Source organism: Alosa pseudoharengus, unplaced genomic scaffold, assembly GCF_046254945.1.
Source record: "Alosa pseudoharengus isolate Yale_2024_CS ecotype anadromous, Long Island Sound unplaced genomic scaffold, YU_APseudo_1.1 YU_APseudo_1.1_scf_16, whole genome shotgun sequence".
In the NCBI taxonomy this organism is placed as follows: Eukaryota; Metazoa; Chordata; class Actinopteri; order Clupeiformes; family Clupeidae; genus Alosa; species Alosa pseudoharengus.
The window spans coordinates 14,456-32,891 of NW_027468630.1; the positions used below are offsets into that span (position 1 = coordinate 14,456).

The window sequence follows — 18,436 nt, forward strand, 5'->3', positions numbered from 1 at the left end:
ATTTATACAAGGTTTATACAAAATCAAAAAACAATTCCGTATGAAAAATCTTTGAAGTTGAGAACTTCTTAAATGACATATCAAAATCAACTCCAGACTCACTCCGAGCACATAGTGTCTATATTCCTGAACCTAATCCAATTCCTCATCTTAACCGGTCACTGATTCCAATTCCTAACCTTAACCTGTTACTGATTCAACAAAAAGTCCAACGTTTCACTTACTTTCTAACTTTAGGTATCCCTAAAGCTATTCTTAACTATAAACTATAAACTTAATCTGAAAACCCCCTTAAACTCAATATTATAATTAAATTTAACCTCTATCTGTACCAACCCACTCCAAAATGGCTTATCTAAATAGACGTCAAGCCAAACCCAATTACAGACTCACTCGAAACACATAGGGATTGTATCCCTAAATCTAACCCAATTACTAACCTTAACCTGTCATTACAACATTATGCCTAAGCTTAACCAAAAACACATATGTGTTGTATCCCTGAATCTTACCCAACTACTAACCTTAACCTGTCACTGCAACATTATGCCTAATCTTAACCAAAAACACATATGTATTGTATCCCTGAATCTAACCCAACTACTAACCTTAACCTGTCACTGCAACATTATGCCTAAATCTTAACCAAAAACACATATGTATTGTATCCCTGAATCTAACCCAACTACTAACCTTAACCTGTCACTGGAACATTATGCCTAATCTTAACCAAAAACACATAAGTATTGTTTCCCTGAATCTTACCCAACTACTAACCTTAACCTGTCACTACAACATTATGCCTAAATCTTAACCAAAAACACATATGTATTGTATCCCTGAATCTTACCCAATTACTAACCTTAACCTGTCACTGCAACATTATACCTAATCTTAACCAAAAACACATATGTATTGTATCCCTGAATCTACCCAACTACTAACCTTAACCTGTCACTGGAACATTATGCCTAGTCTTAACCAAAAACACATATGTATTGTATCCCTGAATCTTACCCAACTACTAACCTTAACCTGTCACTGCAACATTATGCCTAAATCTTAACCAAAAACATATATGTATTGTATCCCTGAATCTTACCCAACTACTAACCTTAACCTGTCACTGCAACATTATACCTAATCTTAACCAAAAACACATATGTATTGTATCCCTGAATCTAACCCAACTACTAACCTTAACCTGTCACTGCAACATTATGCCTAATCTTAACCCTTAACTTAACCAACCCACAGCAATAGGGTTTCTCACCTTGACCCTACACCTAAAAATTCAATCCTAAAATTAACCCAGTAGGGCCTGACTCTTAAAACTCAACACTATATGGTCTCTTCTTGTAATCCTACATTTAAATTTAACTCTAAATTTAACCTGAAAACGGTCTGACCTCCTAAAACTCAACACTATGACCAATTATTCTAGAAACTCACCATTTTGATCCGTTAAGTCGCCACCTTAAAAATTGATATGTAGATAGGATTAAGAGGAATTCTAAGCCCATAAAAGCTTTCCACACCAGAAATAACCACAAGTCTTGTGACAATGCTTAACAAGCGCCGGCCCGTGCATTTCCTCGACTCCTCCTTTCAACCTCGCTTGGAGTAAATCTAAGTTTGGGGAGGATCGTTGTACATTGTCTAACACCTAACCCTAACCCTAACCCTAACCCTAACCCTAACCCTAAAAACCGCTATAACTTCCGAACGAAAGGTGATAGGTCAAATATTTTCTTTTCCGCCTCCCCAAAACCGACCACGAGGAAGCCGGGGAACTTGTCCGCTTCTCTCTACGACCTTCCGTTCTCGAGATATAAGGATTTTAAGTTTTATTTCCTGTTTTAAAAATACTTCCGGTCATCGGAGGAAGTCGAGGGTGGTCTCTATCGAAAGGTCCGGCCCTTAGGTATACAGGGCACTTGGTCCGAAGTCTCTATGACCTTCCTATCCGGAGTTATGGCTATTAGACGCGAGGGTGAGTTATTAGATGGGCGTCTAATTCGGGGTTTTAAGCCTATAACCTAACCAAACCCTAACCCACAGAGATCAGTCATCGACTGATTGGTGGTTTTTAGCCCTATTCCCTAACCCTAACCCTAACCCTAGGGGGAAAAAAATCCGCCACTAACCTTAACCCCTAATCAAGTCAATCTACTCCCTTACCATACCTTTATACTAACCCTAACCATTCGTCCAACATATTTCCATTGTGTTTCCATTCAAACACATTTTCTTTCATAACTCCCGAACCCTACCCCTAGTGGCGAAATGGAGGGGTGCAATTGTAAGTCATTTTCAAAGATCTATCCACTCAAACAGTAAAAAAAAATTGTATGGGAAAAAAAAAAGTTCACTACAAAGGTGTGCCATTCGACTCAGAATCACATAAAACGTACTCCTATACACTTTCTGGGGGAACTTTTTTCGGAACCCACTTTGGACTTAGAAGAATTTTTGATTTTTCCCATTCATTTCAATGGGGAAACTAAAAACCGCTATAACTTCCGAACGAAAGGTGATAGGTCAAATATTTTCTTTTCCGCCTCCCCAAAACCGACCACGAGGAAGCCGGGGAACTTGTCCGCTTCTCTCTACGACCTTCCGTTCTCGAGATATAAGGATTTTAAGTTTTATTTCCTGTTTTAAAAATACTTCCGGTCATCGGAGGAAGTCGAGGGTGGTCTCTATCGAAAGGTCCGGCCCTTAGGTATACAGGGCACTTGGTCTGAAGTCTCTATGACCTTCCTATCCGGAGATATGAGGAGATGAGGACATCAGCAGAGATCAGTCATCGACTGATCGGTGGTTTTTAGCCCTATTCCTAACCCTAACCCTAACCCTAACCCTAACCCTAACCCTAACCCTAACCCTAACCCTAAAAACCGCTATAACTTCCGAACGAAAGGTGATAGGTCAAATATTTTCTTTTCCGCCTCCCCAAAACCGACCACGAGGAAGCCGGGGAACTTGTCCGCTTCTCTCTACGACCTTCCGTTCTCGAGATATAAGGATTTTAAGTTTTATTTCCTGTTTTAAAAATACTTCCGGTCATCGGAGGAAGTCGAGGGTGGTCTCTATCGAAAGGTCCGGCCCTTAGGTATACAGGGCACTTGGTCCGAAGTCTCTATGACCTTCCTATCCGGAGTTATGGCTATTAGACGCGAGGGTGAGTTATTAGATGGGCGTCTAATTCGGGGTTTTAAGCCTATAACCTAACCAAACCCTAACCCACAGAGATCAGTCATCGACTGATTGGTGGTTTTTAGCCCTATTCCCTAACCCTAACCCTAACCCTAGGGGGAAAAAAATCCGCCACTAACCTTAACCCCTAATCAAGTCAATCTACTCCCTTACCATACCTTTATACTAACCCTAACCATTCGTCCAACATATTTCCATTGTGTTTCCATTCAAACACATTTTCTTTCATAACTCCCGAACCCTACCCCTAGTGGCGAAATGGAGGGGTGCAATTGTAAGTCATTTTCAAAGATCTATCCACTCAAACAGTAAAAAAAAATTGTATGGGAAAAAAAAAAGTTCACTACAAAGGTGTGCCATTCGACTCAGAATCACATAAAACGTACTCCTATACACTTTCTGGGGGAACTTTTTTCGGAACCCACTTTGGACTTAGAAGAATTTTTGATTTTTCCCATTCATTTCAATGGGGAAACTAAAAACCGCTATAACTTCCGAACGAAAGGTGATAGGTCAAATATTTTCTTTTCCGCCTCCCCAAAACCGACCACGAGGAAGCCGGGGAACTTGTCCGCTTCTCTCTACGACCTTCCGTTCTCGAGATATAAGGATTTTAAGTTTTATTTCCTGTTTTAAAAATACTTCCGGTCATCGGAGGAAGTCGAGGGTGGTCTCTATCGAAAGGTCCGGCCCTTAGGTATACAGGGCACTTGGTCTGAAGTCTCTATGACCTTCCTATCCGGAGATATGAGGAGATGAGGACATCAGCAGAGATCGATCAGTCATCGACTGATCGGTGGTTTTTAGCCCTATTCCTAACCCTAACCCTAACCCTAACCCTAACCCTAACCCTAACCCTAACCCTAAAAACCGCTATAACTTCCGAACGAAAGGTGATAGGTCAAATATTTTCTTTTCCGCCTCCCCAAAACCGACCACGAGGAAGCCGGGGAACTTGTCCGCTTCTCTCTACGACCTTCCGTTCTCGAGATATAAGGATTTTAAGTTTTATTTCCTGTTTTAAAAATACTTCCGGTCATCGGAGGAAGTCGAGGGTGGTCTCTATCGAAAGGTCCGGCCCTTAGGTATACAGGGCACTTGGTCCGAAGTCTCTATGACCTTCCTATCCGGAGTTATGGCTATTAGACGCGAGGGTGAGTTATTAGATGGGCGTCTAATTCGGGGTTTTAAGCCTATAACCTAACCAAACCCTAACCCACAGAGATCAGTCATCGACTGATTGGTGGTTTTTAGCCCTATTCCCTAACCCTAACCCTAACCCTAGGGGGAAAAAAATCCGCCACTAACCTTAACCCCTAATCAAGTCAATCTACTCCCTTACCATACCTTTATACTAACCCTAACCATTCGTCCAACATATTTCCATTGTGTTTCCATTCAAACACATTTTCTTTCATAACTCCCGAACCCTACCCCTAGTGGCGAAATGGAGGGGTGCAATTGTAAGTCATTTTCAAAGATCTATCCACTCAAACAGTAAAAAAAAATTGTATGGGAAAAAAAAAAGTTCACTACAAAGGTGTGCCATTCGACTCAGAATCACATAAAACGTACTCCTATACACTTTCTGGGGGAACTTTTTTCGGAACCCACTTTGGACTTAGAAGAATTTTTGATTTTTCCCATTCATTTCAATGGGGAAACTAAAAACCGCTATAACTTCCGAACGAAAGGTGATAGGTCAAATATTTTCTTTTCCGCCTCCCCAAAACCGACCACGAGGAAGCCGGGGAACTTGTCCGCTTCTCTCTACGACCTTCCGTTCTCGAGATATAAGGATTTTAAGTTTTATTTCCTGTTTTAAAAATACTTCCGGTCATCGGAGGAAGTCGAGGGTGGTCTCTATCGAAAGGTCCGGCCCTTAGGTATACAGGGCACTTGGTCTGAAGTCTCTATGACCTTCCTATCCGGAGATATGAGGAGATGAGGACATCAGCAGAGATCAGTCATCGACTGATCGGTGGTTTTTAGCCCTATTCCTAACCCTAACCCTAACCCTAACCCTAACCCTAACCCTAACCCTAACCCTAACCCTAACCCTAACCCTAAAAACCGCTATAACTTCCGAACGAAAGGTGATAGGTCAAATATTTTCTTTTCCGCCTCCCCAAAACCGACCACGAGGAAGCCGGGGAACTTGTCCGCTTCTCTCTACGACCTTCCGTTCTCGAGATATAAGGATTTTAAGTTTTATTTCCTGTTTTAAAAATACTTCCGGTCATCGGAGGAAGTCGAGGGTGGTCTCTATCGAAAGGTCCGGCCCTTAGGTATACAGGGCACTTGGTCCGAAGTCTCTATGACCTTCCTATCCGGAGTTATGGCTATTAGACGCGAGGGTGAGTTATTAGATGGGCGTCTAATTCGGGGTTTTAAGCCTATAACCTAACCAAACCCTAACCCACAGAGATCAGTCATCGACTGATTGGTGGTTTTTAGCCCTATTCCCTAACCCTAACCCTAACCCTAGGGGGAAAAAAATCCGCCACTAACCTTAACCCCTAATCAAGTCAATCTACTCCCTTACCATACCTTTATACTAACCCTAACCATTCGTCCAACATATTTCCATTGTGTTTCCATTCAAACACATTTTCTTTCATAACTCCCGAACCCTACCCCTAGTGGCGAAATGGAGGGGTGCAATTGTAAGTCATTTTCAAAGATCTATCCACTCAAACAGTAAAAAAAAATTGTATGGGAAAAAAAAAAGTTCACTACAAAGGTGTGCCATTCGACTCAGAATCACATAAAACGTACTCCTATACACTTTCTGGGGGAACTTTTTTCGGAACCCACTTTGGACTTAGAAGAATTTTTGATTTTTCCCATTCATTTCAATGGGGAAACTAAAAACCGCTATAACTTCCGAACGAAAGGTGATAGGTCAAATATTTTCTTTTCCGCCTCCCCAAAACCGACCACGAGGAAGCCGGGGAACTTGTCCGCTTCTCTCTACGACCTTCCGTTCTCGAGATATAAGGATTTTAAGTTTTATTTCCTGTTTTAAAAATACTTCCGGTCATCGGAGGAAGTCGAGGGTGGTCTCTATCGAAAGGTCCGGCCCTTAGGTATACAGGGCACTTGGTCTGAAGTCTCTATGACCTTCCTATCCGGAGATATGAGGAGATGAGGACATCAGCAGAGATCAGTCATCGACTGATCGGTGGTTTTTAGCCCTATTCCTAACCCTAACCCTAACCCTAACCCTAACCCTAACCCTAACCCTAACCCTAACCCTAACCCTAACCCTAACCTGAACCTTTAGCCTAACCCTAACCTTAACCCTGATCCCAACCCCCACTTCCTCTCTTTCCTATCTTAGATGCTCTCATACTGGTTTGCCTTTCTCTTATTATAAGTACTAGTGGCTGAGTGGTTTACTTCCTGCTTACCATCCAGGAGACCAGGGTTCGTGTCCCATGAGGAACATTCTTTAAATGACTTTCACAATTCCTATCTTAGATGCTTTCATACTGGTTTGCCTTTCTCTTAACATAAGCACTGGTGGTTGAGTGGTTAATCTTCTGCTTACCACCCAGGAGATCAGGGTTCGAGTCCCATGAGGAATATCCTTTAAATGACATTTTGTTATAGTTCACTTGCCATGCATTAAGCAGTATTGTCTAAACCTATTCATTGTATATGCCTTAACCTTAACATTTACCCTAACCTTAACCCTTACCCTAACCTTAACCCTTACCCCAACCCCTATCCCCCTTTTTTTCATTCTTCTCTTTTCTATTTTAGATGCTTTCATACTGGTTTGCTTTTTTCCTATCACAAGCCCTGGTGGCTGAGTGGTTTGCTTCCTGCTTACCACCCAGGAGACCAGGGTTCGAGTCCCATGAGGAACATCCTTCAAATGACATTTTGTCACAGTTCCTATCTTAGATGCTTTCATACTGGTTTGCCTTTCTCTTATCATAAGCATTGGTGGCTGAGTGGTTTGCTTCCTGCTTACCACCCAGGAGACCAGGGTTCGTGTCCCATGAGGAACTTCCTTTAAATGACATTTTGTCATAGTTCACTTGCCATGCATTTAGCAGTATTGTCTAAACCTAATCATTGTGTATGCCCTAACCTTAACCTTTACCCTAACCTTAACCCTTACCCCAACCCCTATCCCCTTTTTCATTCTTCACTTTTCTATCTTAGATGCTTTCATACTGGTTTGCCTTTTTCCTATTACAAGCATTAATGGCTGAGTGGTTTGCTTCCGGCTTACCACCCAGGAGACCAGGGTTTGAGTCCCATGAGGAACATCCTCCAACTGACATTCTGTCACAGTTCCTATCTTAGATGCTTTCATACTGGTTTGCCTTTTTCCTATCACAAGCACTAGTGGCTGAGTGGTTTGCTTCCTGCTTACCACCCAGGAGACCGGGGTTCGAGTCCCGCAAGGAGCATCCTTTAGTGTTTTAGTTTTAGACTGGACGATTTGATCCTCACCCTCAACACCCACATACCCCATACCTCAATGGCAGAACAGATTCATACAGGCCTGCTATGCAGGAGACTAGGGTTCAATTCCCAAGGAATGTTTTGACCAATATACCACAACTCCAATCCTTGTTGCCTGCACCTTCCTCCTAATACTAAACCTAACCCTAACCCTAACCCTAACCCTAACCCTAGCCCTATTCCTAACCATAACCCTTGACCCTGGGTCCCCCCCTCTGACCCGGAGAGCTGGGCAAAGGACAAACCCTTACCTAACCCTAACCCTAACCCTAGGAAATAATAAAATAGATAATGATATGCACAGGGCAGAATAAAGCTTCAATCTGATTGGCTGTTTTTCCGTTACACCTATACACGGCTGGCCTTCGCGTGTGAGGCGAACGTGATAACCACTACACTATGGAAACACCCTGAAGGAAGAAGTCACCTCTGTGACATTTGGCAAGTCAAATTCTAGTAGAAGACATTTTGAGATGCAGTAATTCAGATCGATCCTTCCAAATAAGAAATTGTTTCCACCCAGTTTCGAACTGGGGACCTTTCGCGTGTGAGGCGAACGTGATAACCACTACACTATGGAAACATCCTGAAAAAAAGGTCACCTCGATTACTTTTGACAAGTCAAACTCTAGTTGAAGACATCATAAGATAGAAATATTAAGCTAAATGCAAGATCCTTCCAAATAAGAATCTGTTTCCACCCAGTTTCGAACTGGGGACCTTTCGCGTGTTAGGCGAACGTGATAACCACTACACTATGGAAACATCCTGAAGGAAGAAGTCACCTCCATGACTTTTGGCAAGTCAAATTCTAGTAGAAGACATTTTGAGATGCAGTAATTCAGATCAATGCAAGATCCTTCCGAATAAGAATTTGTTTCCACCCAGTTTCGAACTGGGGACCTTTCGCGTGTGAGGCGAACGTGATAACCACTACACTATGGAAACATCCTGAAGGAAGAAGTCACCTCCATGACTTTTGGCAAGTCAAATTCTAGTAGAAGACATTTTGAGATGCAGTAATTCAGATCAATGCAAGATCCTTCCAAATAAGAAATTGTTTCCACCCAGTTTCGAACTGGGGACCTTTCGCGTGTGAGGCGAACGTGATAACCACTACACTATGGAAACATCCTGAAAAAAAGGTCACCTCGATTACTTTTGACAAGTCAAACTCTAGTTGAAGACATCATAAGATAGAAATATTAAGCTAAATGCAAGATCCTTCCAAATAAGAATCTGTTTCCACCCAGTTTCGAACTGGGGACCTTTCGCGTGTTAGGCGAACGTGATAACCACTACACTATGGAAACATCCTGAAGGAAGAAGTCACCTCCATGACTTTTGGCAAGTCAAATTCTAGTAGAAGACATTTTGAGATGCAGTAATTCAGATCAATGCAAGATCCTTCCGAATAAGAATTTGTTTCCACCCAGTTTCGAACTGGGGACCTTTCGCGTGTGAGGCGAACGTGATAACCACTACACTATGGAAACAACTTGAAGGAAGAAGTCACCTCTGTGACATTTGGCAAGTCAAATTCTAGTAAAAGACTTTTTGAGTTGCAGTACTTCAGATCATTGTAAGATCCCTCCAAATAAGAATCTGTTTCCACCCAGTTTCGAACTGGGGACCTTTCGCGTGTAAAGCGAACGTGATAACCACTACACTATGGAAACATCCTGAAGGAAGAAGTCACCTCCATGACTTTTGGCAAGTCAAATTCTAGTAGAAGACATTTTGAGATGCAGTAATTCAGATCAATGCAAGATCCTTCCAAATAAGAAATTGTTTCCACCCAGTTTCGAACTGGGGACCTTTCGCGTGTGAGGCAAACGTGATAACCACTACACTATGGAAACATCCTGAAAAAAAGGTCACCTCGATTACTTTTGACAAGTCAAACTCTAGTTGAAGACATCATAAGATAGAAATATTAAGCTAAATGCAAGATCCTTCCAAATAAGAATCTGTTTCCACCCAGTTTCGAACTGGGGACCTTTCGCGTGTTAGGCGAACGTGATAACCACTACACTATGGAAACATCCTGAAGGAAGAAGTCACCTCCATGACTTTTGGCAAGTCAAATTCTAGTAGAAGACATTTTGAGATGCAGTAATTCAGATCAATGCAAGATCCTTTCAAATAAGAAATAGTTTCCACCCAGTTTCGAACTGGGGACCTTTCGCGTGTGAGGCGAACGTGATAACCTCTACACTATGGAAACATCCTGAAAAAAAGGTCACCTCGATTACTTTTGACAAGTCAAACTCTAGTTGAAGACATCATAAGATAGAAATATTAAGCTAAATGCAAGATCCTTCCAAATAAGAATCTGTTTCCACCCAGTTTCGAACTGGGGACCTTTCGCGTGTTAGGCGAACGTGATAACCACTACACTATGGAAACATCCTGAAGGAAGAAGTCACCTCCGTGACTTTTGGCAAGTCAAATTCTAGTAGAAGACATTTTGAGATGCAGTAATTCAGATCAATGCAAGATCCTTCCGAATAAGAATTTGTTTCCACCCAGTTTCGAACTGGGGACCTTTCGCGTGTGAGGCGAACGTGATAACCACTACACTATGGAAACAACTTGAAGGAAGAAGTCACCTCTGTGACATTTGGCAAGTCAAATTCTAGTAAAAGACTTTTTGAGTTGCAGTACTTCAGATCATTGCAAGATCCCTCCAAATAAGAATCTGTTTCCACCCAGTTTCGAACTGGGGACCTTTCGCGTGTAAAGCGAACGTGATAACCACTACACTATGGAAACATCCTGAAGGAAGAAGTCACCTCCATGACTTTTGGCAAGTCAAATTCTAGTAGAAGACATTTTGAGATGCAGTAATTCAGATCAATGCAAGATCCTTCCAAATAAGAAATTGTTTCCACCCAGTTTCGAACTGGGGACCTTTCGCGTGTGAGGCGAACGTGATAACCACTACACTATGGAAACATCCTGAAAAAAAGGTCACCTCGATTACTTTTGACAAGTCAAACTCTAGTTGAAGACATCATAAGATAGAAATATTAAGCTAAATGCAAGATCCTTCCAAATAAGAATCTGTTTCCACCCAGTTTCGAACTGGAGACCTTTCGCGTGTTAGGCGAACGTGATAACCACTACACTATGGAAACATCCTGAAGGAAGAAGTCACCTCCATGACTTTTGGCAAGTCAAATTCTAGTAGAAGACATTTTGAGATGCAGTAATTCAGATCAATGCAAGATCCTTCCGAATAAGAATTTGTTTCCACCCAGTTTCGAACTGGGGACCTTTCGCGTGTGAGGCGAACGTGATAACCACTACACTATGGAAACAACTTGAAGGAAGAAGTCACCTCTGTGACATTTGGCAAGTCAAATTCTAGTAAAAGACTTTTTGAGATGCAGTACTTCAGATCATTGCAAGATCCCTCCAAATAAGAATCTGTTTCCACCCAGTTTCGAACTGGGGACCTTTCGCGTGTAAAGCGAACGTGATAACCACTACATTATGGAAACATCCTGAAGGAAGAAGTCACCTCCATGACTTTTGGCAAGTCAAATTCTAGTAGAAGACATTTTGAGATGCAGTAATTCAGATCAATGCAAGATCCTTCCAAATAAGAAATTGTTTCCACCCAGTTTCGAACTGGGGAGCTTTCGCGTGTGAGGCGAACGTGATAACCACTACACTATGGAAACATCCTGAAAAAAAGGTCACCTCGATTACTTTTGACAAGTCAAACTCTAGTTGAAGACATCATAAGATAGAAATATTAAGCTAAATGCAAGATCCTTCCAAATAAGAATCTGTTTCCACCCAGTTTCGAACTGAGGACCTTTCGCGTGTTAGGCGAACGTGATAACCACTACACTATGGAAACATCCTGAAGGAAGAAGTCACCTCCATGACTTTTGGCAAGTCAAATTCTAGTAGAAGACATTTTGAGATGCAGTAATTCAGATCAATGCAAGATCCTTCCGAATAAGAATTTGTTTCCACCCAGTTTCGAACTGGGGACCTTTCGCGTGTGAGGCGAACGTGATAACCACTACACTATGGAAACAACTTGAAGGAAGAAGTCACCTCTGTGACATTTGGCAAGTCAAATTCTAGTAAAAGACTTTTTGAGTTGCAGTACTTCAGATCATTGCAAGATCCCTCCAAATAAGAATCTGTTTCCACCCAGTTTCGAACTGGGGACCTTTCGCGTGTAAAGCGAACGTGATAACCACTACACTATGGAAACATCCTGAAGGAAGAAGTCACCTCCATGACTTTTGGCAAGTCAAATTCTAGTAGAAGACATTTTGAGATGCAGTAATTCAGATCAATGCAAGATCCTTCCAAATAAGAAATTGTTTCCACCCAGTTTCGAACTGGGGACCTTTCGCGTGTGAGGCGAACGTGATAACCACTACACTATGGAAACATCCTGAAAAAAAGGTCACCTCGATTACTTTTGACAAGTCAAACTCTAGTTGAAGACATCATAAGATAGAAATATTAAGCTAAATGCAAGATCCTTCCAAATAAGAATCTGTTTCCACCCAGTTTCGAACTGGGGACCTTTCGCGTGTTAGGCGAACGTGATAACCACTACACTATGGAAACATCCTGAAGGAAGAAGTCACCTCCATGACTTTTGGCAAGTCAAATTCTAGTAGAAGACATTTTGAGATGCAGTAATTCAGATCAATGCAAGATCCTTTCAAATAAGAAATAGTTTCCACCCAGTTTCGAACTGGGGACCTTTCGCGTGTGAGGCGAACGTGATAACCTCTACACTATGGAAACATCCTGAAAAAAAGGTCACCTCGATTACTTTTGACAAGTCAAACTCTAGTTGAAGACATCATAAGATAGAAATATTAAGCTAAATGCAAGATCCTTCCAAATAAGAATCTGTTTCCACCCAGTTTCGAACTGGGGACCTTTCGCGTGTTAGGCGAACGTGATAACCACTACACTATGGAAACATCCTGAAGGAAGAAGTCACCTCCGTGACTTTTGGCAAGTCAAATTCTAGTAGAAGACATTTTGAGATGCAGTAATTCAGATCAATGCAAGATCCTTCCGAATAAGAATTTGTTTCCACCCAGTTTCGAACTGGGGACCTTTCGCGTGTGAGGCGAACGTGATAACCACTACACTATGGAAACAACTTGAAGGAAGAAGTCACCTCTGTGACATTTGGCAAGTCAAATTCTAGTAAAAGACTTTTTGAGTTGCAGTACTTCAGATCATTGCAAGATCCCTCCAAATAAGAATCTGTTTCCACCCAGTTTCGAACTGGGGACCTTTCGCGTGTAAAGCGAACGTGATAACCACTACACTATGGAAACATCCTGAAGGAAGAAGTCACCTCCATGACTTTTGGCAAGTCAAATTCTAGTAGAAGACATTTTGAGATGCAGTAATTCAGATCAATGCAAGATCCTTCCAAATAAGAAATTGTTTCCACCCAGTTTCGAACTGGGGACCTTTCGCGTGTGAGGCGAACGTGATAACCACTACACTATGGAAACATCCTGAAAAAAAGGTCACCTCGATTACTTTTGACAAGTCAAACTCTAGTTGAAGACATCATAAGATAGAAATATTAAGCTAAATGCAAGATCCTTCCAAATAAGAATCTGTTTCCACCCAGTTTCGAACTGGGGACCTTTCGCGTGTTAGGCGAACGTGATAACCACTACACTATGGAAACATCCTGAAGGAAGAAGTCACCTCCATGACTTTTGGCAAGTCAAATTCTAGTAGAAGACATTTTGAGATGCAGTAATTCAGATCAATGCAAGATCCTTTCAAATAAGAAATAGTTTCCACCCAGTTTCGAACTGGGGACCTTTCGCGTGTGAGGCGAACGTGATAACCTCTACACTATGGAAACATCCTGAAAAAAAGGTCACCTCGATTACTTTTGACAAGTCAAACTCTAGTTGAAGACATCATAAGATAGAAATATTAAGCTAAATGCAAGATCCTTCCAAATAAGAATCTGTTTCCACCCAGTTTCGAACTGGGGACCTTTCGCGTGTTAGGCGAACGTGATAACCACTACACTATGGAAACATCCTGAAGGAAGAAGTCACCTCCGTGACTTTTGGCAAGTCAAATTCTAGTAGAAGACATTTTGAGATGCAGTAATTCAGATCAATGCAAGATCCTTCCGAATAAGAATTTGTTTCCACCCAGTTTCGAACTGGGGACCTTTCGCGTGTGAGGCGAACGTGATAACCACTACACTATGGAAACAACTTGAAGGAAGAAGTCACCTCTGTGACATTTGGCAAGTCAAATTCTAGTAAAAGACTTTTTGAGATGCAGTACTTCAGATCATTGCAAGATCCCTCCAAATAAGAATCTGTTTCCACCCAGTTTCGAACTGGGGACCTTTCGCGTGTGAGGCGAACGTGATAACCACTACACTATGGAAACAACTTGAAGGAAGAAGTCACCTCTGTGACATTTGGCAAGTCAAATTCTAGTAAAAGACTTTTTGAGATGCAGTACTTCAGATCATTGCAAGATCCCTCCAAATAAGAATCTGTTTCCACCCAGTTTCGAACTGGGGACCTTTCGCGTGTGAGGCGAACGTGATAACCTCTACACTATGGAAACATCCTGAAAAAAAGGTCACCTCGATTACTTTTGACAAGTCAAACTCTAGTTGAAGACATCATAAGATAGAAATATTAAGCTAAATGCAAGATCCTTCCAAATAAGAATCTGTTTCCACCCAGTTTCGAACTGGGGACCTTTCGCGTGTTAGGCGAACGTGATAACCACTACACTATGGAAACATCCTGAAGGAAGAAGTCACCTCCATGACTTTTGGCAAGTCAAATTCTAGTAGAAGACATTTTGAGATGCAGTAATTCAGATCAATGCAAGATCCTTTCAAATAAGAAATTGTTTCCACCCAGTTTCGAACTGGGGACCTTTCGCGTGTGAGGCGAACGTGATAACCACTACACTATGGAAACATCCTGAAAAAAAGTTCACCACGATTACTTTTGACAAGTCAAACTCTAGTTGAAGACATCATAAGATAGAAATATTAAGCTAAATGCAAGATCCTTCCAAATAAGAATCTGTTTCCACCCAGTTTCGAACTGGGGACCTTTCGCGTGTTAGGCGAACGTGATAACCACTACACTATGGAAACATCCTGAAGGAAGAAGTCACCTCCATGACTTTTGGCAAGTCAAATTCTAGTAGAAGACATTTTGAGATGCTGTAATTCAGATCAATGCAAGATCCTTTCAAATAAGAAATTGTTTCCACCCAGTTTCGAACTGGGGACCTTTCGCGTGTGAGGCGAACGTGATAACCACTACACTATGGAAACACCCTGAAGGAAGAAGTCACCTCTGTGACATTTGGCAAGTCAAATTCTAGTAGAAGACATTTTGAGATGCAGTAATTCAGATCAATGCAAGATCCTTCCAAATAAGAAATTGTTTCCACCCAGTTTCGAACTGGGGACCTTTCGCGTGTTAGGCGAACGTGATAACCACTACACTATGGAAACATCCTGAAGGAAGAAGTCACCTCCATGACTTTTGGCAAGTCAAATTCTAGTAGAAGACATTTTGAGATGCTGTAATTCAGATCAATGCAAGATCCTTTCAAATAAGAAATTGTTTCCACCCAGTTTCGAACTGGGGACCTTTCGCGTGTGAGGCGAACGTGATAACCACTACACTATGGAAACACCCTGAAGGAAGAAGTCACCTCTGTGACATTTGGCAAGTCAAATTCTAGTAGAAGACATTTTGAGATGCAGTAATTCAGATCAATGCAAGATCCTTCCAAATAAGAAATTGTTTCCACCCAGTTTCGAACTGGGGACCTTTCGCGTGTTAGGCGAACGTGATAACCACTACACTATGGAAACATCCTGAAGGAAGAAGTCACCTCCGTGACTTTTGGCAAGTCAAATTCTAGTAGAAGACATTTTGAGATGCAGTAATTCAGATCAATGCAAGATCCTTCCGAATAAGAATTTGTTTCCACCCAGTTTCGAACTGGGGACCTTTCGCGTGTGAGGCGAACGTGATAACCACTACACTATGGAAACAACTTGAAGGAAGAAGTCACCTCTGTGACATTTGGCAAGTCAAATTCTAGTAAAAGACTTTTTGAGATGCAGTACTTCAGATCATTGCAAGATCCCTCCAAATAAGAATCTGTTTCCACCCAGTTTCGAACTGGGGACCTTTCGCGTGTAAAGCGAACGTGATAACCACTACACTATGGAAACATCCTGAAGGAAGAAGTCACCTCCATGACTTTTGGCAAGTCAAATTCTAGTAGAAGACATTTTGAGATGCAGTAATTCAGATCAATGCAAGATCCTTCCAAATAAGAAATTGTTTCCACCCAGTTTCGAACTGGGGACCTTTCGCGTGTGAGGCGAACGTGATAACCACTACACTATGGAAACATCCTGAAAAAAAGGTCACCTCGATTACTTTTGACAAGTCAAACTCTAGTTGAAGACATCATAAGATAGAAATATTAAGCTAAATGCAAGATCCTTCCAAATAAGAATCTGTTTCCACCCAGTTTCGAACTGGGGACCTTTCGCGTGTTAGGCGAACGTGATAACCACTACACTATGGAAACATCCTGAAGGAAGAAGTCACCTCCGTGACTTTTGGCAAGTCAAATTCTAGTAGAAGACATTTTGAGATGCAGTAATTCAGATCAATGCAAGATCCTTTCAAATAAGAAATTGTTTCCACCCAGTTTCGAACTGGGGACCTTTCGCGTGTGAGGCGAACGTGATAACCACTACACTATGGAAACATCCTGAAAAAAAGTTCACCACGATTACTTTTGACAAGTCAAACTCTAGTTGAAGACATCATAAGATAGAAATATTAAGCTAAATGCAAGATCCTTCCAAATAAGAATCTGTTTCCACCCAGTTTCGAACTGAGGACCTTTCGCGTGTTAGGCGAACGTGATAACCACATCACTATGGAAACATCCTGAAGGAAGAAGTCACCTCCATGACTTTTGGCAAGTCAAATTCTAGTAGAAGACATTTTGAGATGCAGTAATTCAGATCAATGCAAGATCCTTCCGAATAAGAAATAGTTTCCACCCAGTTTCGAACTGGGGACCTTTCGCGTGTGAGGCGAACGTGATAACCACTACACTATGGAAACAACTTGAAGGAAGAAGTCACCTCTGTGACATTTGGCAAGTCAAATTCTAGTAAAAGACTTTTTGAGTTGCAGTACTTCAGATCATTGCAAGATCCCTCCAAATAAGAAATAGTTTCCACCCAGTTTCGAACTGGGGACCTTTCGCGTGTAAAGCGAACGTGATAACCACTACACTATGGAAACATCCTGAAGGAAGAAGTCACCTCCATGACTTTTGGCAAGTCAAATTCTAGTAGAAGACATTTTGAGATGCAGTAATTCAGATCAATGCAAGATCCTTCCAAATAAGAAATTGTTTCCACCCAGTTTCGAACTGGGGACCTTTCGCGTGTGAGGCAAACGTGATAACCACTACACTATGGAAACATCCTGAAAAAAAGGTCACCTCGATTACTTTTGACAAGTCAAACTCTAGTTGAAGACATCATAAGATAGAAATATTAAGCTAAATGCAAGATCCTTCCAAATAAGAATCTGTTTCCACCCAGTTTCGAACTGGGGACCTTTCGCGTGTTAGGCGAACGTGATAACCACTACACTATGGAAACATCCTGAAGGAAGAAGTCACCTCCATGACTTTTGGCAAGTCAAATTCTAGTAGAAGACATTTTGAGATGCAGTAATTCAGATCAATGCAAGATCCTTTCAAATAAGAAATAGTTTCCACCCAGTTTCGAACTGGGGACCTTTCGCGTGTGAGGCGAACGTGATAACCTCTACACTATGGAAACATCCTGAAAAAAAGGTCACCTCGATTACTTTTGACAAGTCAAACTCTAGTTGAAGACATCATAAGATAGAAATATTAAGCTAAATGCAAGATCCTTCCAAATAAGAATCTGTTTCCACCCAGTTTCGAACTGGGGACCTTTCGCGTGTTAGGCGAACGTGATAACCACTACACTATGGAAACATCCTGAAGGAAGAAGTCACCTCCGTGACTTTTGGCAAGTCAAATTCTAGTAGAAGACATTTTGAGATGCAGTAATTCAGATCAATGCAAGATCCTTCCGAATAAGAATTTGTTTCCACCCAGTTTCGAACTGGGGACCTTTCGCGTGTGAGGCGAACGTGATAACCACTACACTATGGAAACAACTTGAAGGAAGAAGTCACCTCTGTGACATTTGGCAAGTCAAATTCTAGTAAAAGACTTTTTGAGTTGCAGTACTTCAGATCATTGCAAGATCCCTCCAAATAAGAATCTGTTTCCACCCAGTTTCGAACTGGGGACCTTTCGCGTGTAAAGCGAACGTGATAACCACTACACTATGGAAACATCCTGAAGGAAGAAGTCACCTCCATGACTTTTGGCAAGTCAAATTCTAGTAGAAGACATTTTGAGATGCAGTAATTCAGATCAATGCAAGATCCTTCCAAATAAGAAATTGTTTCCACCCAGTTTCGAACTGGGGACCTTTCGCGTGTGAGGCGAACGTGATAACCACTACACTATGGAAACATCCTGAAAAAAAGGTCACCTCGATTACTTTTGACAAGTCAAACTCTAGTTGAAGACATCATAAGATAGAAATATTAAGCTAAATGCAAGATCCTTCCAAATA

The 18,436-nt window shown here is 41.6% G+C and overlaps 56 non-coding genes across 56 annotated transcripts; all 56 read right to left on the minus strand.

The window, feature by feature from the left end:
• Nucleotides 1-8,211: 8,211 nt before the first annotated feature.
• On the minus strand, nucleotides 8,212-8,284 carry trnav-cac (transfer RNA valine (anticodon CAC)). The gene has a single exon. It is a non-coding gene; the product is annotated as a tRNA-Val (tRNA).
• Nucleotides 8,285-8,393: 109 nt separating this feature from the next.
• On the minus strand, nucleotides 8,394-8,466 carry trnav-aac (transfer RNA valine (anticodon AAC)). Its single transcript has one exon. It is a non-coding gene; the product is annotated as a tRNA-Val (tRNA).
• A 110-nt stretch (nucleotides 8,467-8,576) lies between these two features.
• trnav-cac (transfer RNA valine (anticodon CAC)) lies at nucleotides 8,577-8,649 on the minus strand. Its single transcript has one exon. It is a non-coding gene; the product is annotated as a tRNA-Val (tRNA).
• Nucleotides 8,650-8,759: 110 nt separating this feature from the next.
• trnav-cac (transfer RNA valine (anticodon CAC)) lies at nucleotides 8,760-8,832 on the minus strand. Its single transcript has one exon. It is a non-coding gene; the product is annotated as a tRNA-Val (tRNA).
• Nucleotides 8,833-8,941: 109 nt separating this feature from the next.
• trnav-aac (transfer RNA valine (anticodon AAC)) lies at nucleotides 8,942-9,014 on the minus strand. The gene has a single exon. It is a non-coding gene; the product is annotated as a tRNA-Val (tRNA).
• Nucleotides 9,015-9,124: 110 nt separating this feature from the next.
• On the minus strand, nucleotides 9,125-9,197 carry trnav-cac (transfer RNA valine (anticodon CAC)). The gene has a single exon. It is a non-coding gene; the product is annotated as a tRNA-Val (tRNA).
• Nucleotides 9,198-9,307: 110 nt separating this feature from the next.
• trnav-uac (transfer RNA valine (anticodon UAC)) lies at nucleotides 9,308-9,380 on the minus strand. The gene has a single exon. It is a non-coding gene; the product is annotated as a tRNA-Val (tRNA).
• Nucleotides 9,381-9,490: 110 nt separating this feature from the next.
• On the minus strand, nucleotides 9,491-9,563 carry trnav-cac (transfer RNA valine (anticodon CAC)). The gene has a single exon. It is a non-coding gene; the product is annotated as a tRNA-Val (tRNA).
• A 109-nt stretch (nucleotides 9,564-9,672) lies between these two features.
• Nucleotides 9,673-9,745, minus strand: trnav-aac (transfer RNA valine (anticodon AAC)). Its single transcript has one exon. It is a non-coding gene; the product is annotated as a tRNA-Val (tRNA).
• Nucleotides 9,746-9,855: 110 nt separating this feature from the next.
• Nucleotides 9,856-9,928, minus strand: trnav-cac (transfer RNA valine (anticodon CAC)). The gene has a single exon. It is a non-coding gene; the product is annotated as a tRNA-Val (tRNA).
• A 109-nt stretch (nucleotides 9,929-10,037) lies between these two features.
• Nucleotides 10,038-10,110, minus strand: trnav-aac (transfer RNA valine (anticodon AAC)). The gene has a single exon. It is a non-coding gene; the product is annotated as a tRNA-Val (tRNA).
• A 110-nt stretch (nucleotides 10,111-10,220) lies between these two features.
• Nucleotides 10,221-10,293, minus strand: trnav-cac (transfer RNA valine (anticodon CAC)). Its single transcript has one exon. It is a non-coding gene; the product is annotated as a tRNA-Val (tRNA).
• Nucleotides 10,294-10,403: 110 nt separating this feature from the next.
• Nucleotides 10,404-10,476, minus strand: trnav-uac (transfer RNA valine (anticodon UAC)). Its single transcript has one exon. It is a non-coding gene; the product is annotated as a tRNA-Val (tRNA).
• A 110-nt stretch (nucleotides 10,477-10,586) lies between these two features.
• trnav-cac (transfer RNA valine (anticodon CAC)) lies at nucleotides 10,587-10,659 on the minus strand. The gene has a single exon. It is a non-coding gene; the product is annotated as a tRNA-Val (tRNA).
• A 109-nt stretch (nucleotides 10,660-10,768) lies between these two features.
• Nucleotides 10,769-10,841, minus strand: trnav-aac (transfer RNA valine (anticodon AAC)). Its single transcript has one exon. It is a non-coding gene; the product is annotated as a tRNA-Val (tRNA).
• A 110-nt stretch (nucleotides 10,842-10,951) lies between these two features.
• On the minus strand, nucleotides 10,952-11,024 carry trnav-cac (transfer RNA valine (anticodon CAC)). The gene has a single exon. It is a non-coding gene; the product is annotated as a tRNA-Val (tRNA).
• A 110-nt stretch (nucleotides 11,025-11,134) lies between these two features.
• trnav-uac (transfer RNA valine (anticodon UAC)) lies at nucleotides 11,135-11,207 on the minus strand. The gene has a single exon. It is a non-coding gene; the product is annotated as a tRNA-Val (tRNA).
• A 110-nt stretch (nucleotides 11,208-11,317) lies between these two features.
• On the minus strand, nucleotides 11,318-11,390 carry trnav-cac (transfer RNA valine (anticodon CAC)). Its single transcript has one exon. It is a non-coding gene; the product is annotated as a tRNA-Val (tRNA).
• A 109-nt stretch (nucleotides 11,391-11,499) lies between these two features.
• trnav-aac (transfer RNA valine (anticodon AAC)) lies at nucleotides 11,500-11,572 on the minus strand. The gene has a single exon. It is a non-coding gene; the product is annotated as a tRNA-Val (tRNA).
• A 110-nt stretch (nucleotides 11,573-11,682) lies between these two features.
• On the minus strand, nucleotides 11,683-11,755 carry trnav-cac (transfer RNA valine (anticodon CAC)). The gene has a single exon. It is a non-coding gene; the product is annotated as a tRNA-Val (tRNA).
• A 110-nt stretch (nucleotides 11,756-11,865) lies between these two features.
• On the minus strand, nucleotides 11,866-11,938 carry trnav-uac (transfer RNA valine (anticodon UAC)). The gene has a single exon. It is a non-coding gene; the product is annotated as a tRNA-Val (tRNA).
• Nucleotides 11,939-12,048: 110 nt separating this feature from the next.
• On the minus strand, nucleotides 12,049-12,121 carry trnav-cac (transfer RNA valine (anticodon CAC)). Its single transcript has one exon. It is a non-coding gene; the product is annotated as a tRNA-Val (tRNA).
• A 109-nt stretch (nucleotides 12,122-12,230) lies between these two features.
• On the minus strand, nucleotides 12,231-12,303 carry trnav-aac (transfer RNA valine (anticodon AAC)). Its single transcript has one exon. It is a non-coding gene; the product is annotated as a tRNA-Val (tRNA).
• Nucleotides 12,304-12,413: 110 nt separating this feature from the next.
• Nucleotides 12,414-12,486, minus strand: trnav-cac (transfer RNA valine (anticodon CAC)). Its single transcript has one exon. It is a non-coding gene; the product is annotated as a tRNA-Val (tRNA).
• A 109-nt stretch (nucleotides 12,487-12,595) lies between these two features.
• On the minus strand, nucleotides 12,596-12,668 carry trnav-aac (transfer RNA valine (anticodon AAC)). Its single transcript has one exon. It is a non-coding gene; the product is annotated as a tRNA-Val (tRNA).
• A 110-nt stretch (nucleotides 12,669-12,778) lies between these two features.
• Nucleotides 12,779-12,851, minus strand: trnav-cac (transfer RNA valine (anticodon CAC)). Its single transcript has one exon. It is a non-coding gene; the product is annotated as a tRNA-Val (tRNA).
• A 110-nt stretch (nucleotides 12,852-12,961) lies between these two features.
• On the minus strand, nucleotides 12,962-13,034 carry trnav-uac (transfer RNA valine (anticodon UAC)). Its single transcript has one exon. It is a non-coding gene; the product is annotated as a tRNA-Val (tRNA).
• Nucleotides 13,035-13,144: 110 nt separating this feature from the next.
• Nucleotides 13,145-13,217, minus strand: trnav-cac (transfer RNA valine (anticodon CAC)). The gene has a single exon. It is a non-coding gene; the product is annotated as a tRNA-Val (tRNA).
• Nucleotides 13,218-13,326: 109 nt separating this feature from the next.
• On the minus strand, nucleotides 13,327-13,399 carry trnav-aac (transfer RNA valine (anticodon AAC)). The gene has a single exon. It is a non-coding gene; the product is annotated as a tRNA-Val (tRNA).
• A 110-nt stretch (nucleotides 13,400-13,509) lies between these two features.
• Nucleotides 13,510-13,582, minus strand: trnav-cac (transfer RNA valine (anticodon CAC)). Its single transcript has one exon. It is a non-coding gene; the product is annotated as a tRNA-Val (tRNA).
• Nucleotides 13,583-13,691: 109 nt separating this feature from the next.
• On the minus strand, nucleotides 13,692-13,764 carry trnav-aac (transfer RNA valine (anticodon AAC)). Its single transcript has one exon. It is a non-coding gene; the product is annotated as a tRNA-Val (tRNA).
• Nucleotides 13,765-13,874: 110 nt separating this feature from the next.
• Nucleotides 13,875-13,947, minus strand: trnav-cac (transfer RNA valine (anticodon CAC)). The gene has a single exon. It is a non-coding gene; the product is annotated as a tRNA-Val (tRNA).
• A 110-nt stretch (nucleotides 13,948-14,057) lies between these two features.
• trnav-cac (transfer RNA valine (anticodon CAC)) lies at nucleotides 14,058-14,130 on the minus strand. The gene has a single exon. It is a non-coding gene; the product is annotated as a tRNA-Val (tRNA).
• A 110-nt stretch (nucleotides 14,131-14,240) lies between these two features.
• trnav-cac (transfer RNA valine (anticodon CAC)) lies at nucleotides 14,241-14,313 on the minus strand. Its single transcript has one exon. It is a non-coding gene; the product is annotated as a tRNA-Val (tRNA).
• A 109-nt stretch (nucleotides 14,314-14,422) lies between these two features.
• On the minus strand, nucleotides 14,423-14,495 carry trnav-aac (transfer RNA valine (anticodon AAC)). Its single transcript has one exon. It is a non-coding gene; the product is annotated as a tRNA-Val (tRNA).
• Nucleotides 14,496-14,605: 110 nt separating this feature from the next.
• trnav-cac (transfer RNA valine (anticodon CAC)) lies at nucleotides 14,606-14,678 on the minus strand. Its single transcript has one exon. It is a non-coding gene; the product is annotated as a tRNA-Val (tRNA).
• Nucleotides 14,679-14,787: 109 nt separating this feature from the next.
• Nucleotides 14,788-14,860, minus strand: trnav-aac (transfer RNA valine (anticodon AAC)). Its single transcript has one exon. It is a non-coding gene; the product is annotated as a tRNA-Val (tRNA).
• A 110-nt stretch (nucleotides 14,861-14,970) lies between these two features.
• On the minus strand, nucleotides 14,971-15,043 carry trnav-cac (transfer RNA valine (anticodon CAC)). Its single transcript has one exon. It is a non-coding gene; the product is annotated as a tRNA-Val (tRNA).
• Nucleotides 15,044-15,153: 110 nt separating this feature from the next.
• trnav-aac (transfer RNA valine (anticodon AAC)) lies at nucleotides 15,154-15,226 on the minus strand. Its single transcript has one exon. It is a non-coding gene; the product is annotated as a tRNA-Val (tRNA).
• Nucleotides 15,227-15,336: 110 nt separating this feature from the next.
• trnav-cac (transfer RNA valine (anticodon CAC)) lies at nucleotides 15,337-15,409 on the minus strand. Its single transcript has one exon. It is a non-coding gene; the product is annotated as a tRNA-Val (tRNA).
• Nucleotides 15,410-15,519: 110 nt separating this feature from the next.
• On the minus strand, nucleotides 15,520-15,592 carry trnav-aac (transfer RNA valine (anticodon AAC)). Its single transcript has one exon. It is a non-coding gene; the product is annotated as a tRNA-Val (tRNA).
• A 110-nt stretch (nucleotides 15,593-15,702) lies between these two features.
• On the minus strand, nucleotides 15,703-15,775 carry trnav-cac (transfer RNA valine (anticodon CAC)). Its single transcript has one exon. It is a non-coding gene; the product is annotated as a tRNA-Val (tRNA).
• Nucleotides 15,776-15,885: 110 nt separating this feature from the next.
• Nucleotides 15,886-15,958, minus strand: trnav-uac (transfer RNA valine (anticodon UAC)). Its single transcript has one exon. It is a non-coding gene; the product is annotated as a tRNA-Val (tRNA).
• Nucleotides 15,959-16,068: 110 nt separating this feature from the next.
• trnav-cac (transfer RNA valine (anticodon CAC)) lies at nucleotides 16,069-16,141 on the minus strand. Its single transcript has one exon. It is a non-coding gene; the product is annotated as a tRNA-Val (tRNA).
• A 109-nt stretch (nucleotides 16,142-16,250) lies between these two features.
• trnav-aac (transfer RNA valine (anticodon AAC)) lies at nucleotides 16,251-16,323 on the minus strand. The gene has a single exon. It is a non-coding gene; the product is annotated as a tRNA-Val (tRNA).
• Nucleotides 16,324-16,433: 110 nt separating this feature from the next.
• trnav-cac (transfer RNA valine (anticodon CAC)) lies at nucleotides 16,434-16,506 on the minus strand. The gene has a single exon. It is a non-coding gene; the product is annotated as a tRNA-Val (tRNA).
• Nucleotides 16,507-16,615: 109 nt separating this feature from the next.
• On the minus strand, nucleotides 16,616-16,688 carry trnav-aac (transfer RNA valine (anticodon AAC)). Its single transcript has one exon. It is a non-coding gene; the product is annotated as a tRNA-Val (tRNA).
• Nucleotides 16,689-16,798: 110 nt separating this feature from the next.
• Nucleotides 16,799-16,871, minus strand: trnav-cac (transfer RNA valine (anticodon CAC)). The gene has a single exon. It is a non-coding gene; the product is annotated as a tRNA-Val (tRNA).
• Nucleotides 16,872-16,981: 110 nt separating this feature from the next.
• On the minus strand, nucleotides 16,982-17,054 carry trnav-uac (transfer RNA valine (anticodon UAC)). The gene has a single exon. It is a non-coding gene; the product is annotated as a tRNA-Val (tRNA).
• Nucleotides 17,055-17,164: 110 nt separating this feature from the next.
• trnav-cac (transfer RNA valine (anticodon CAC)) lies at nucleotides 17,165-17,237 on the minus strand. The gene has a single exon. It is a non-coding gene; the product is annotated as a tRNA-Val (tRNA).
• Nucleotides 17,238-17,346: 109 nt separating this feature from the next.
• trnav-aac (transfer RNA valine (anticodon AAC)) lies at nucleotides 17,347-17,419 on the minus strand. Its single transcript has one exon. It is a non-coding gene; the product is annotated as a tRNA-Val (tRNA).
• Nucleotides 17,420-17,529: 110 nt separating this feature from the next.
• trnav-cac (transfer RNA valine (anticodon CAC)) lies at nucleotides 17,530-17,602 on the minus strand. The gene has a single exon. It is a non-coding gene; the product is annotated as a tRNA-Val (tRNA).
• A 109-nt stretch (nucleotides 17,603-17,711) lies between these two features.
• On the minus strand, nucleotides 17,712-17,784 carry trnav-aac (transfer RNA valine (anticodon AAC)). Its single transcript has one exon. It is a non-coding gene; the product is annotated as a tRNA-Val (tRNA).
• Nucleotides 17,785-17,894: 110 nt separating this feature from the next.
• trnav-cac (transfer RNA valine (anticodon CAC)) lies at nucleotides 17,895-17,967 on the minus strand. Its single transcript has one exon. It is a non-coding gene; the product is annotated as a tRNA-Val (tRNA).
• Nucleotides 17,968-18,077: 110 nt separating this feature from the next.
• On the minus strand, nucleotides 18,078-18,150 carry trnav-uac (transfer RNA valine (anticodon UAC)). Its single transcript has one exon. It is a non-coding gene; the product is annotated as a tRNA-Val (tRNA).
• Nucleotides 18,151-18,260: 110 nt separating this feature from the next.
• trnav-cac (transfer RNA valine (anticodon CAC)) lies at nucleotides 18,261-18,333 on the minus strand. Its single transcript has one exon. It is a non-coding gene; the product is annotated as a tRNA-Val (tRNA).
• Nucleotides 18,334-18,436: the final 103 nt, after the last annotated feature.